This window comes from Quercus robur, chromosome 5 (assembly GCF_932294415.1).
Source record: "Quercus robur chromosome 5, dhQueRobu3.1, whole genome shotgun sequence".
Taxonomy (NCBI): Eukaryota; Viridiplantae; Streptophyta; class Magnoliopsida; order Fagales; family Fagaceae; genus Quercus; species Quercus robur.
Window position 1 is genome coordinate 39,109,269 of NC_065538.1, and position 14,684 is coordinate 39,123,952.

Consider the following 14,684-nt stretch of genomic DNA (forward strand, 5'->3'; position numbering starts at 1 on the left):
GTTCGCGAGTGGAAGGTCCAGTCGCGAGATTCACTCAGAGATTTTCGCGGCTCAGCTCGCGACTCACTCGCGGGTAGACCTTCCAGTCGCGAAAAACACTTAGAAAAATTTTTCAAAATTTTCCTCTTGAGTACTTTGGCGGCTTGAGCTGGCGACTGTGTGGCGACTTGAACCAGTCGCGAAAATCGCGTGTTTTGCAGAAACAGGAGCAGTTTTTAAACTTTTTCAGTGTTTCCCTCGAATTTTTGTGACTGTTCATCTTCTCTCTAAACACTCTCCCTCCCAAACTCTCCGTGCTCCCTTTTCCAATTTCTTGTGTTGCATCCTTACAGCCCAAAATCGTCGAGTTCCAGGTATGGGTTTTCTGATTTTCACTCTTTTCTACTTGATTTTGTGCTTTTACCCTTGATTTTTCACATTTGATTGTGTTTTTGAAATGGGTTTGTGTTTCGGTCTCTGCTTTTTGTTCTTGCTTAGCTTGTGGTTTCTGTTGTTATAGTTTGTGTTAATGATAGTCTTTGTCCTATTGCTCTTGTGCTTAGCTAAGTATTCCTTTCATTTCATTCTGAACTATGAGCTGTTGAGATGTTACTTTTGGTTCTGTTGAAATTGTGTGTTTTTCCTTTGCAAGATGTGCATGTGTGTTAATCTGTGGGACGATTCTGTTAGGCTCAATGTTTTGTGTGTATGTCATATCATTTTCCATAATCTGCCTCAATGTCATTTATTTGCCTTCAGGATAGCTTCACCATGTTGTACATGTGTTTCCTATCCTAGGATTAGTTTACCTATATGGTTGAACTAAATTGCTTGCTGGTTAAGTGTTTGAAGTTCACTTGTTTGATTGATATCTTTCTCTGTTAAATACATGGTACTGACTGATTGTGCACATATATTGTTATATGTTGTTGTGGCCTTTTCTGATTGTTCACAGATGGCTCCTTCACCTCAGAAGAAGAAATCTACTGCGAAGAAGGCTGACAAAAGACTTAAGATGGATCCTAGATTGTTTAGGTCAGTTCATCATTTTGAGAGATACAAGGATAACTTCTTGAATGCAGGAATCATTCAAGAGAGATTTGTGGATTTGGATGATTTAAGACAAACTTTTATTCCCAGTTGTTTTGAAGGAAGAGGATGGGACAAACTTTTAAGTGATTTCCCTTTGGTGTGTGAACCTCTGATTAGAGAATTTTATTCAAATGCTGTGATAAAGGAGAATGAGTTAAATTGCTGGGTTAGAGGGAAAGAATTCATCTTGGATGCACATGTCATAGATGATGTACTAGGGCTTGAGGGTTTGGAGGATGAGGAGTTTGTCAATTTCAAGGATAGGAGTGTCTCTATTGAAACAGTTCAACAGAGAATAGGTGGGCAGAGAGAAGGGAAGTGTTTGAATACCACTGCCTTTCCAGTGGACATGAGGGTTCTAACCATAATAATGATGTTTAACCTTTATCCTATTAGGAAGTTGACCACAATCAATTGTGCTAGAGCAATTTTTCTGATGGATCTCAAAGAGAAGAACTTCATAGATATAAGTTCCCACATCTTTGACATCATTGTGGATGAGACAAGAACAACATCTAGACCAAAACTGATCTTTCCCAGCCTCCTAATGAGGATATTTCGAAGGAAGGGTGTTCAAATTCCTCAAGACATCAGTCACATGTCCACACCCTCTGCAATCAACAAACTTACCTGCAAAAGGATCAGTGTTAGGCTTCCAGGAGAAGAAGATGAAGGTGATGAAGGAGAGGAAGTCCCAATGGAGACTGATGCAGAGGCAGCAGGGCATGCATCCACCTCAACACCAAGGAGGAGTGGCAAGAGGTCCAGAGCTTCAACTTCTGCAGCTGCACCTCCAGATGCTTTCCAGATCATTCTGGAAAGGCTTGATGGGATCAGGGCAGTCCAGACTGAGCATTCTGACAGAATGAGAGCCATGCAAGACCAGATTGATGTTTTGGCTGCTACACTTGACAGCTTCACAACTCAGCATGACCAGTGACCCTTTGGCCATTCCATGTCAAAAAGGGGGAGAAAGTTCATTGATAATTGAAGCAGAAAAGCAGCTCTTGAGGGGGAGTAATTTGTTAAGGGGGAGTGTCTTTATTTTTTTTGTTTCCTTCTTCTCTTTAAGTTGATATATTATGTTTTGTAAAACTGTTATTCAGGTATTTGTTAGTTTGTACCCATATGCTTTTGTAAGCTTTGAGGGTTTATGTTTTATGCATAGTTTGTAGGCCTTGTGGTATGTACCATGCTTAAGTGCAGCCTTTATGCTATGTGAAATCAGTATTTTAAATCTAAATGTTCAGCATTGTGGTTTATGTACTGTCACTCTTGTGCCCTTGTAGGATTGTTCCTAGATGCATATGCCTTGTGTGCTATGCATTGGTTGAGTGTTGAGCATACAAGTGTCTTGCCTTGTGCTTGTTAACTTGTATGTCTTTGTGTTCATTCCAAGTGTGAATGAACACTGTGATCACTACCTTGTGGTGTTCACTTGGTTGATCAAGCCATGGTTTGTTCATTAACTCCATCTTATGCTTGATCTCTTTTTTGCCTGTTTCATATGCATTAATAATTTTCTGCTTACAATGATCATGGTGTATTGTTGTGTTTCAGGAGTTTATGTTCATATGATTCAAGTGCTTCACAGCTTCTAGAATTAGGTGTGAGTGAGTTTTGATCAACTGTTCCCAACTCACATGTTAAGTCTAGAGTCTGTTTTAGGGTTTTGTCACGGAATAGCCAAAGGGGGAGATTGTAAGGTTGAATTTATTCAACCATCTAATTGGCTTTATTCCGTGCCAAATTTGCTTGTAATTCAGCATTTAGTAACCCTGTATTTAGGTGGGATTGTTGTAAGGGTAGTGAGTGAGATAGTGTGAAGATTGCTCAAGAGTGTGCAAGAAAACAGAGAGTCGCGGCTGGGACTCGCGACTGGACTCGCGGCTTCAACCCGCCAGAATCTGCACACGTGCCAAGCATGCTGGAAGATGAACAGTCATGCTAGCTGGAGCACTACAGGACAAAACAGGACAACTGGCCATACGGTTAACTCGCGACTGGAACTCGCGACTTAGTCAAGCCGCGAGGTCAAGCCGCGAGCCACCCCTGTTTTGGAAAAACCTGACGTTTCGCATTCCACTCCTCTTCAGTATAAATACCCTTTTAACCCACGATTGAAAGAGAGCTTCCAGAGAGAATTTTGAGAGAGAAACCCTAAAGAAAAACCAGATTGTTTTACCCACAATCTCTACCTTAGAGTCTCATCAAAATCCCTCACTCTCTTCCTCTCCATTGTCAAATCCTTGAGAGGCCTTTATACCAAACCTGGTTCTCACCATTATCATCTCTGTGAGACAGTCGTTTGGAGTTCTGGGAAGCAGTTAGGAAGGAGCCAATCTTTATTGGTTGATGCTACGGTGAAGTAGCGGAATCCGGAAAGCTAGAAAAGAAAAAGGTTCGGCGCAACCTCGTTGGAGCAAGAAGCTTGGAGGGCTTAGGTGCATTGGGTAGATTAGGCTTGGAGGGTCTATTGCTGTCCTTGTATCCCAACTGTATTTTCTAGTGGATTGATTACCGCTTGGAGGGCGGCGGAGAGGTTTTTCGCCGAGGTCTTCGGTTTCCTCTTCGATAACATATCTGGTGTTATCGCTGTGTTTGCATCTTCCTTCCTCTCTATCTCTGCCTTTACATTATCTGCTGTGGTTTATTTTGTTGTGGCTTAGATAGTTGTTTAATCAATACCATGTTATAGCATATGTTAAGTTTCCGCACACTATTGTTTAACATATTGCGTGTGTTGATTAAATTGGTTTTTGGGGGTCTAAACGTTCAAAAGTGTTTTTGTACAAGTTTTTGAACTTTCACCAACTGTTAAGAAAGTGAAGTTTGAGAAGAAGCCAAAGGTGATTGTTTAAAGGGTTTTTGACAAAGCCTCCAAACCCAGTAGTGGCGAAACCAAAACTAAAGGAAAATCTCTTCCAAAGTCACAAAGAGGACCACAAACTCAACACTTTTGCCACCATTATGGAATCCAAGGACACACTAGACCTAATTGCCATAAGCTTCAGGCATCAAAGAATGCTAGCTCTCAAAGGCCGAGAGGACAAAGAAATGGCAAGGGCAACCTCAAGCAATCAAAAGGGAGAGAAGTTGATTCTGATATTGGTGATGTGATGAAGATGATAGACACCATCACGTCTTGTTTTGCACACTTCGCCCTAAGATTTGGGAATCGTAACTCAAGTACCCAATCCTTTAAAGATACCACCCCAAACATACGTGCCGTGTGGGTGAAGAAGGGTATACATGCATAAGCATTAGAACATGTCCATGCATCAATTCTTTCTATATGTTGTGACTTTGTTTGGTTATTTGCTTAGTTATCATTCTAGCATGTTTTGACAACTTTTGTTTGTTTTTAGTAGCTTTGAATGTTTTCTTTTTGATCAATCTTTATGTAAGGTTGAATTTATTCAACCATCTAATTGGCTTTATTCCGTGCCAAATTTGCTTGTAATTCAGCATTTAGTAACCCTGTATTTAGGTGGGATTGTTGTAAGGGTAGTGAGTGAGATAGTGTGAAGATTGCTCAAGAGTGTGCAAGAAAACAGAGAGTCGCGGCTGGGACTCGCGACTGGACTCGCGGCTTCAACCCGCCAGAATCTGCACACGTGCCAAGCATGCTGGAAGATGAACAGTCATGCTAGCTGGAGCACTACAGGACAAAACAGGACAACTGGCCATACGGTTAACTCGCGACTGGAACTCGCGACTTAGTCAAGCCGCGAGGTCAAGCCGCGAGCCACCCCTGTTTTGGAAAAACCTGACGTTTCGCATTCCACTCCTCTTCAGTATAAATACCCTTTTAACCCACGATTGAAAGAGAGCTTCCAGAGAGAATTTTGAGAGAGAAACCCTAAAGAAAAACCAGATTGTTTTACCCACAATCTCTACCTTAGAGTCTCATCAAAATCCCTCACTCTCTTCCTCTCCATTGTCAAATCCTTGAGAGGCCTTTATACCAAACCTGGTTCTCACCATTATCATCTCTGTGAGACAGTCGTTTGGAGTTCTGGGAAGCAGTTAGGAAGGAGCCAATCTTTATTGGTTGATGCTACGGTGAAGTAGCGGAATCCGGAAAGCTAGAAAAGAAAAAGGTTCGGCGCAACCTCGTTGGAGCAAGAAGCTTGGAGGGCTTAGGTGCATTGGGTAGATTAGGCTTGGAGGGTCTATTGCTGTCCTTGTATCCCAACTGTATTTTCTAGTGGATTGATTACCGCTTGGAGGGCGGCGGAGAGGTTTTTCGCCGAGGTCTTCGGTTTCCTCTTCGATAACATATCTGGTGTTATCGCTGTGTTTGCATCTTCCTTCCTCTCTATCTCTGCCTTTACATTATCTGCTGTGGTTTATTTTGTTGTGGCTTAGATAGTTGTTTAATCAATACCATGTTATAGCATATGTTAAGTTTCCGCACACTATTGTTTAACATATTGCGTGTGTTGATTAAATTGGTTTTTGGGGGTCTAAACGTTCAAAAGTGTTTTTGTACACGTTTTTGAACTTTCACCAACTGTTAAGAAAGTGAAGTTTGAGAAGAAGCCAAAGGTGATTGCTTAAAGGGTTTTTGACAAAGCCTCCAAACCCAGTAGTGGCGAAACCAAAACTAAAGGAAAATCTCTTCCAAAGTCACAAAGAGGACCACAAACTCAACACTTTTGCCACCATTATGGAATCCAAGGACACACTAGACCTAATTGCCATAAGCTTCAGGCATCAAAGAATGCTAGCTCTCAAAGGCCGAGAGGACAAAGAAATGGCAAGGGCAACCTCAAGCAATCAAAAGGGAGAGAAGTTGATTCTGATATTGGTGATGTGATGAAGATGATAGACACCATCACGTCTTGTTTTGCACACTTCGCCCTAAGATTTGGGAATCGTAACTCAAGTACCCAATCCTTTAAAGATACCACCCCAAACATACGTGCCGTGTGGGTGAAGAAGGGTATACATGCATAAGCATTAGAACATGTCCATGCATCAATTCTTTCTATATGTTGTGACTTTGTTTGGTTATTTGCTTAGTTATCATTCTAGCATGTTTTGACAACTTTTGTTTGTTTTTAGTAGCTTTGAATGTTTTCTTTTTGATCAATCTTTATGTAAGGTTGAATTTATTCAACCATCTAATTGGCTTTATTCCGTGCCAAATTTGCTTGTAATTCAGCATTTAGTAACCCTGTATTTAGGTGGGATTGTTGTAAGGGTAGTGAGTGAGATAGTGTGAAGATTGCTCAAGAGTGTGCAAGAAAACAGAGTGTCGCGGCTGGGACTCGCGGCTGGACTCGCGGCTTCAACCCGCCAGAAGATGCACACGTGCCAAGCATGCTGGAAGATGAACAGTCATGCTAGCTGGAGCACTACAGGACAAAACAGGACAACTGGCCATACGGTTAACTCGCGACTGGAACTCGCGACTTAGTTAAGCCGCGAGGTCAAGCCGCGAGCCACCCCTGTTTTGGAAAAACCTGACGTTTCGCATTCCTCTTCACTCCAGTATAAATACCCTTTTTACCCACGATTGAAAGAGAGCTTCCAGAGAGAATTTTTAGAGAGAAACCCTAAAGAAAAACCAGATTGTTTCACCCACAATCTCTACCTTAGAGTCTCATCAAATTCCCTCACTCTCTTCCTCTCCATTGTCAAATCCTTGAGAGGCCATTATACCAAACCTGGTTCTCACCATTATCATCTCTGTGAGACAGACGTTTGGAGTTCTGGGAAGCAGTTAGGAAGGAGCCAATATTCATTGGTTGATGCTACGGTGTAGTAGCGGAATCCGTAAAGCTAGAAAAGAAAAAGGTTCGGCGCAACCTCGTTGGAGCAAGAAGCTTGGAGGGCTTAGGTGCATTGGGTAGATTAGGCTTGGAGAGTCTATTGCTGTCCTTGTATCCCAACTGTATTTTCTAGTGGATTGATTACCGCTTGGAGGGCGGCGGAGAGGTTTTTCGCCGAGGTCTTCGGTTTCCTCTTCGATAACATATCTGGTGTTATCGCTGTGTTTGCATCTTCCTTCCTCTCTATCTCTGCCTTTACATTATCTGCTGTGGTTTATTTTGTTGTGGCTTAGATAGTTGTTTAATCAATTCCATGTTATAGCATATGTTAAGTTTCCGCACACTAGTTGTTTAACATATTGCTTGTGTTGATTAAATTGATTTTTGGGGGTCTAAACGTTCAAAAGTGTTTTTGTACACGTTTTTGAACTTTCAATTGGTATCAGAGCGGGTACACATCTGTTTGGTTTTATTACCATTGTGTGATCCTTGACTCCCTTTCTTTTTGAGATGGATAGGTCTCAATCCCTTAATGCACCTCCATATTTTGATGGAAGTAATTATGCATTTTGGAAGGTTCGTATGAGAGCCTTTTTATGCTCTATTGATGAATCCGTGTGGGATGCTGTTGAGATGGGTTGGACCAAACCTGAAGCAGCCAAATCCACATGGGATAAGGCAGCACTTACTGCATCTAATGCTAACAGTAAAGCACTAAATGCTATTTTCTGTGGTGTGTCTCCAGATGAATTTCACAGGATTTCTCACATTATTATTGCCAAAGATGCATGGGAGATTCTGGAAACAACTTATGAAGGCACGAAGAAGGTGAAAGATACCAAGTTACAAATGCTGACCACTCGGTTTGAGGAGCTCAAGATGAGTGAGGATGAGTCTTTCGACTCGTTCTATGGGAAGTTAAATGAAGTGGTTGTCAGCAAGTTTAACTTGGGGGAGAAGATGGAGGACTCTAAGATTGTAAGGAAGATCCTTCGATCATTGCCGGAAAGCTTCCGTGCCAAAGTAACAGCCATTGAAGAGAGCAAGGATCTTGACGACATCAAGGTTCAGGAGCTGGTTGGTTCTCTACAAACCTATGAGATGTCGCTGCCAAATCAACGGAAGGGCAAATCCCTTGCTCTAAAGACCACTAATGAGAAGGTGGAAGATCAAGGCTCGTCGGGAGAAGATATGGTGGACAAGGATGTAGCCTATCTTGTTAAAAATTTCAAGAAGTTTTTGAAATTCAAAAACAATGGGAAATTTGATGATAAGAGAAATTTCCAAAATTCTGGAAGGGAGAAGAGGGATTTCAAAAGGAAAGATGGAAAAGAATCCCAATCCACACAAGGTGTTACTTGTTTTGAATGCAACGGGCATGGACACTTCAAGAAGGAATGTCCTAATTATTTGAAATCAAAAGGCAAGGTGTATGCCACGACCTTGAGTGATTCAGACTCATCCGACTCAGAATCTGAAGAGAGCTGTGATGGAGAAGGGAACTATTCAGCTTTCATGACTATTGCTCATGTTGAGTCTTCGGATGAATTGAATTTGCTTGTTCAAGACCTTGGAGAACATAGTGAGGATGACTCACTAGGAATTGTTGAAGAATCGGAAGCTGAAGAAGAAGAAAGCACAGCTACTCTTCAAGAAAATTACAACTCACTTTTGGAGAAATCTGGTGAATACACAAGGGTGGCCAAGGCTGCTGTGAGAAAGATGAAGAAGGCTGAGGAGGACTACAAAAGTCTCCTAATCCGGTATAGGGAGGCCAAATGCGAGATTGAAACTTTGAATGGTGAGCTCTCCGAAGCTTACACTAAAGTGAGATTTCTTGAAAGTGAGGTTGTTCAAGCAAATGCAAAAATAGAGAGGGTCACCACCAAGAAGCTTGACGATGTTATATCTTCTCAAAAGAGCTTCTCAGACAAATCCGGACTGGGATTTACCGGAGGAAGTAGCTCAACTGGAAATGTCACCAAAGAAGTGAAGTTTGTCAAAGCCAAAGATCCAGTTATAGCTGACCCTACTGGTGTGAAGCTCGAGGTGGAGGAGAAGAAGAATGTGGTGAACCAACGGATGCTGAATCACCGTAATCAGTATGTGGGCAGGTCTGAGTCTCGTGCCAAGTCACGTCCTCGACCACAAAGAGGTCCTAGAGGAATGTATGTGTGCCATTACTGCGGACTTCAAGGGCACACTCGACCAAATTGCCAAAAGCTGAGAGCAAAGAACAGTGCTACTCCTCAAAGGTCAGGAGGACCAAGAATTGATAGGAGAACTTGGGCAGGGGATCAACCTAGAGAGCAAAATGGAGATCCCGGAATGATGGACGTGATGAAGATGATTGGTGCATTCACCAACTGCTTGGAAAGCTTCTTACGAAGGTTTGAAAGCCCTAACTCCCGTACCCAATCCTTTAAGGAAATCACCCCAAACGCAAGTGACGTGTGGGTGAAAAGGGGTACTCATGCATAAGCATTACAACATGTCCATGCATTAATACTTCCTATGCTTTGTGACTATGTTTGTTTGGTATGCTTGTTGTTTTTGATTTTGGTTGTTTGTTTGTGAATATTTCTTAATTGTGTTTTATCAATCTTTTTGTTTCTTGAGTCAAAAATCCAAAAATTACATAAAAATTTGAAAATCAAAAAGCTTGATCGACTTTGTTGAGTTTTGTCTTAAGACTCGTTTTGCCTTGTACCTTTGTGCTAATGGCTTTGTGCATTTTCGAGCATTGCTTGTCTTCATGCACTCATATCACTATGGGAAAAGTCTTGAAATCTATGTGATTGTTGTAAATAGATCTTCAAACTTGTCATGAATGATTAGTGAATGATTATGTTGATCTTGAAACATGCATAGACTTGTGTCTATATCTCTTCCCACTTTTTATTTTTTTTTTGTTTTGCTAAAAAGAGCTCACTAAATGTAAATCTCCAAATGAAAAGAGATATTGAGCTGCAAAAGCCTGTCGCACATTCTAGTATTTGACTAGGAAAAAGGGTAAGCGACCTTATATCAAAAGTGAAATTTCTTTCAAAAAGGCCAAAGGCCTGTTCTTCAAAGAAAAGTGTTGTCTATCCCTCTCACAATGAGAGATGATTGCCTCAAAAGATCAAATGTTATGGCTGAAAGTGGAGTCAAATGAAAGGCTCCAAGTTATGTTATCAAGTTGTGTGGGAAGTCATATATTCATATTTCTATAATTGAGATTGGTCACATGATCTAGTGCTAATTGTGTATGCCTTGGTTGAATTGATCGTTGAAGCTTTACATTAGACAAAGGACTATCTCATTGTTGATATCCACACACAACACACAAGTTTATGTTCGATAAATGTCATATTCATTTGTGTGATTGTACTTGATAAAATGTGTTTTCACATGCTCAATCTTTGTTAATTCAAGCACAAAAAGATTTTTGAGTGTTTTAGGTGTTTTTGGAAAGTGTTTTGCTGGAAAAATCTGAAAATTTCAAAAATACAGTTTTGCCCTGTTTTGGCGGCTCAGTCGCGGGTATGTCAAGTCGCGAGCTTCAGTCGCATCTTCGCTGGTCAGTTTTGGCGACTTGTTCGCGAGTGGAAGGTCCAGTCGCGAGATTCACTCAAAGATTTTCGCGGCTCAGCTCGCGACTCACTCGCGGGTAGACCTTCCAGTCGCGAAAAACACTTAGAAAAATTTTTCAAAATTTTCCTCTTGAGTGTTTTGGCGGCTTGAGCTGGCGACTGTGTGGCGACTTGAACCAGTCGCGAAAATCGCGTGTTTTGCAGAAACAGGAGCAGTTTTTAAACTTTTTCAGTTTTTCCCTCGAATTTTTATGACTGTTCATCTTCTCTCTAAACACTCTCCCTCCCAAACACTCCGTGCTCCCTTTTCCAATCTCTTGTGTTGCATTCTTACAACCCAAAATCGTCGAGTTACAGGTATGGGTTTTCTGATTTTCACTCTTTTCTACTTGATTTTGTGCTTTTACCCTTGATTTTTCGCATTTGATTGTGTTTTTGAAATGGGTTTGTGGTTCAGTCTCTGCTCTTTGTTCTTGCTTAGCTTGTGGATGCTGTTGATATAGGTTGTGTTAATGATAGTCTTTTTCCTATTGCTCTTGTGCTTAGCTAAGTATTCCTTTCATTTCAATCTGAACGTTGAGCTGTTGAGATGTTACTATTGGTTCTGTTTGAGGTTGTGAGTTTTCCTTTGCTAGATGTGCATGTCTTAGATTGTTAATCTGTGGGAAGATTCTGTTAGGTTCAATATATTGTTTGTTTGTCATATCATTTTTTCATAATCTACCCCAATGTCATTCATCTGCCTTCAGGATAGTTTCATCATGTTGTTCATGTGTTTCCTATCCTAGGCTTGGTTTATCCATATGTTTGAACTAAATAGCTTGCTGTTTAAGTGTTTGAAATTCATTTGTTTGGTTGATATCTCTCTCTGTTTACTACATGGTTCTGACTGGTTCTGCACATATATTGCTATATGTTGTTGTGGCCTTTTCTGATTGTTCACAGATGGCTCCTTCACCTCAGAAGAAGAAATCTACTGCGAAGAAGGCTGACAAAAGACTTAAGATGGATCCTAGATTGTTTAGGTCAGTTCACCATTTTGAGAGATACAAGGATAACTTCTTGAATGCAGGAATCATTCAAGAGAGATTTGTGGATTTGGAAGATTTAAGGCAAACTTTTATTCCCAGTTGTTTTGAAGGAAGAGGATGGGAAAAACTTCTGAGTGGTTTTCCTGTTGTGTGTGAACCCTTAATTAGGGAATTCTACTCAAATGCTGTGATAAAGGATAATGAATTGAGTTGCTGGGTAAGGGGTAAAGAGTTTGTCTTAGATGCTCATGTCATAGATGATGCATTAGGGCTTGAAGGATTAGATGATGAAGAATTTATCAATTACAAGGATAGGAGTGTGTCTATTGAAACAATTCAACAAAGGATAGGTGGGCAGAGAGAAGGGAAATGTTTGAATACCACTGCCTTTCCAGTGGACATGAGGTGCCTTACCATAATCATGATGTTTAACCTCTATCCCATTAGGAAATTGACTACAATCAACTGTGCTAGAGCAGTCTTTCTGATGGATCTCAAGGAAAAGAACTTCATAGACATAAGTTCTCACATTTATGACACCATTGTGGATGAGACTAGAACAACCTCTAGGCCTAAATTGATCTTTCCAAGTTTGCTAATGAGGATTTTTAGGAGTAAAGGAGTTCCAATCCCTCAAGACATCAGTCCAATGTCTACACCCTCTGCAATCAACAAGCTCACCTGTAAAAGGATAAGTGTCAGGCTTCCAGGAGAAGAAGATGAAGGTGATGAAGGAGAGGCTGCTCCAATGGAGACTGAAGCAGAAGCAGCTGGACTTACATCAACTTCAACACCTAGGAGAAGTGGCAAAAGACACAGAGCTTCAACCTCTGCAGACACACCTCCAGATGCTTTCCAGATCATTCTGGAAAGGCTTGATGGGATCAGGGCAGTCCAGACTGAGCATTCTGACAGGATGAGAGCCATGCAAGACCAGATTGATGTCTTGGCTGCTACACTCGACAGTTTCACAACTCAGCATGACAAGTGACCCTTTGGCCATTCCATGTCAAAAAGGGGGAGAAGTTCATTGATAATTGAGAAGCAGAAAAGCAGCTCTTAAGGGGGAGTAATTTGTTGAGGGGGAGTAATTAGTGTTTTTATGGTTTTTATGGTTTTAATACACTGGGTTTTGGTGTATAACTGTTCCTAACTCATTTCATATACTTTTTGTTTAAACTTTAATATAGGTTTGATGATGTTATTCAGATATTTGTTGTTTTGTACCCATATGCTTTTGTAAGCTTTTAGGGTTTATGTTTTATGCATAGTTTGTAGGCCTTGTGGTATGTACCATGCTTAAGTGCAGCCTTTATGCTATGTTGAAATCAGTACTTTAATCTAAATGTTCTGCATTGTGATTGTTGTACTGTCACTCTTGTGCCCTTGTAGGATTGTTCCTAGATGCATATGCCTTGTGTGCTATGCATTGGTTGAGTGTTGAACATACAAGTGTCTTGCCTTGTGCTTGTTAACTTGTATGTCCTTGTGTTCATTCCAAGTGTGAATGAACACTGTGATCACTACTTTGTGGTGTTCACTTGGTTGATCAAGCCATGGTTTGTTTATTAACTCCATTTTTGCTTGATCACATATTGCCTGTTTCATATGCATTTATAATTTTCTGCTTACAATGATCATGGTGTATTGTTGTGTTTCAGGAGTTTATGTTCATATGATTCAAGTGCTTCACAGCTTCTAGAATTAGGTGTGAGTGAGTTTTGATCAACTGTTCCCAACTCACATGTTAAGTCTAGAGTCTGTTTTAGGGTTTTGTCACGGAATAGCCAAAGGGGGAGATTGTAAGGTTGAATTTATTCAACCATCTAATTGGCTTTATTTCGTGCCAAATTTGCTTGTAATTCAGCATTTAGTAACCCTGTATTTAGGTGGGATTGTTGTAAGGGTAGTGAGTGAGATAGTGTGAAGATTGCTCAAGAGTGTGCAAGAAAACAGAGTGTCGCGGCTGGGACTCGCGGCTGGACTCGCGGCTTCAACCCGCCAGAAGATGCACACGTGCCAAGCATGCTGGAAGATGAACAGTCATGCTAGCTGGAGCACTACAGGACAAAACAGGACAACTGGCCATACGGTTAACTCGCGACTGGAACTCGCGACTTAGTTAAGCCGCGAGGTCAAGCCGCGAGCCACCCCTGTTTTAGAAAAACCTGACGTTTCGCATTCCTCTTCACTCCAGTATAAATACCCTTTTTACCCACGATTGAAAGAGAGCTTCCAGAGAGAATTTTGAGAGAGAAACCCTAAAGAAAAACCAGATTGTTTCACCCACAATCTCTACCTTAGAGTCTCATCAAATTCCCTCACTCTCTTCCTCTCCATTGTCAAATCCTTGAGAGGCCATTATACCAAACCTGGTTCTCACCATTATCATCTCTGTGAGACAGACGTTTGGAGTTCTGGGAAGCAGTTAGGAAGGAGCCAATATTCATTGGTTGATGCTACGGTGTAGTAGCGGAATCCGGAAAGCTAGAAAAGAAAAAGGTTCGGCGCAACCTCGTTGGAGCAAGAAGCTTGGAGGGCTTAGGTGCATTGGGTAGATTAGGCTTGGAGGGTCTATTGCTGTCCTTGTATCCCAACTGTATTTTCTAGTGGATTGATTACCGCTTGGAGGGCGGCGGAGAGGTTTTTCGCCGAGGTCTTCGGTTTCCTCTTCGATAACATATCTGGTGTTATCGCTGTGTTTGCATCTTCCTTCCTCTCTATCTCTGCCTTTACATTATCTGCTGTGGTTTATTTTGTTGTGGCTTAGATAGTTGTTTAATCAATTCCATGTTATAGCATATGTTAAGTTTCCGCACACTAGTTGTTTAACATATTGCTTGTGTTGATTAAATTGATTTTTGGGGGTCTAAACGTTCAAAAGTGTTTTTGTACACGTTTTTGAACTTTCACTTTACTTGTTTTTGTGTCAAAAATCCAAAAACACATAAAAAGTAGAAAATCCAAAAAGTTTGATTGGTATTATTGTGTTTTGTCACACGTATGTTTTACCTTGTACCTTCGTACAAATGGCTTTATGAATTTACGAGCATAGCTTGTTATCTATGCATTCATATCATTTTGGGAAAAATCTTCACATCTATGTGACTGTTGTAAATAGATCTTCAAACTTGTCATGAATGATTAGTCAATGGTTTTGTTGATCTTGAGACTTGCATAGACTTGTGCCTATATATCTTCCCACTTTTTTAATTTTTTTCTTAAAG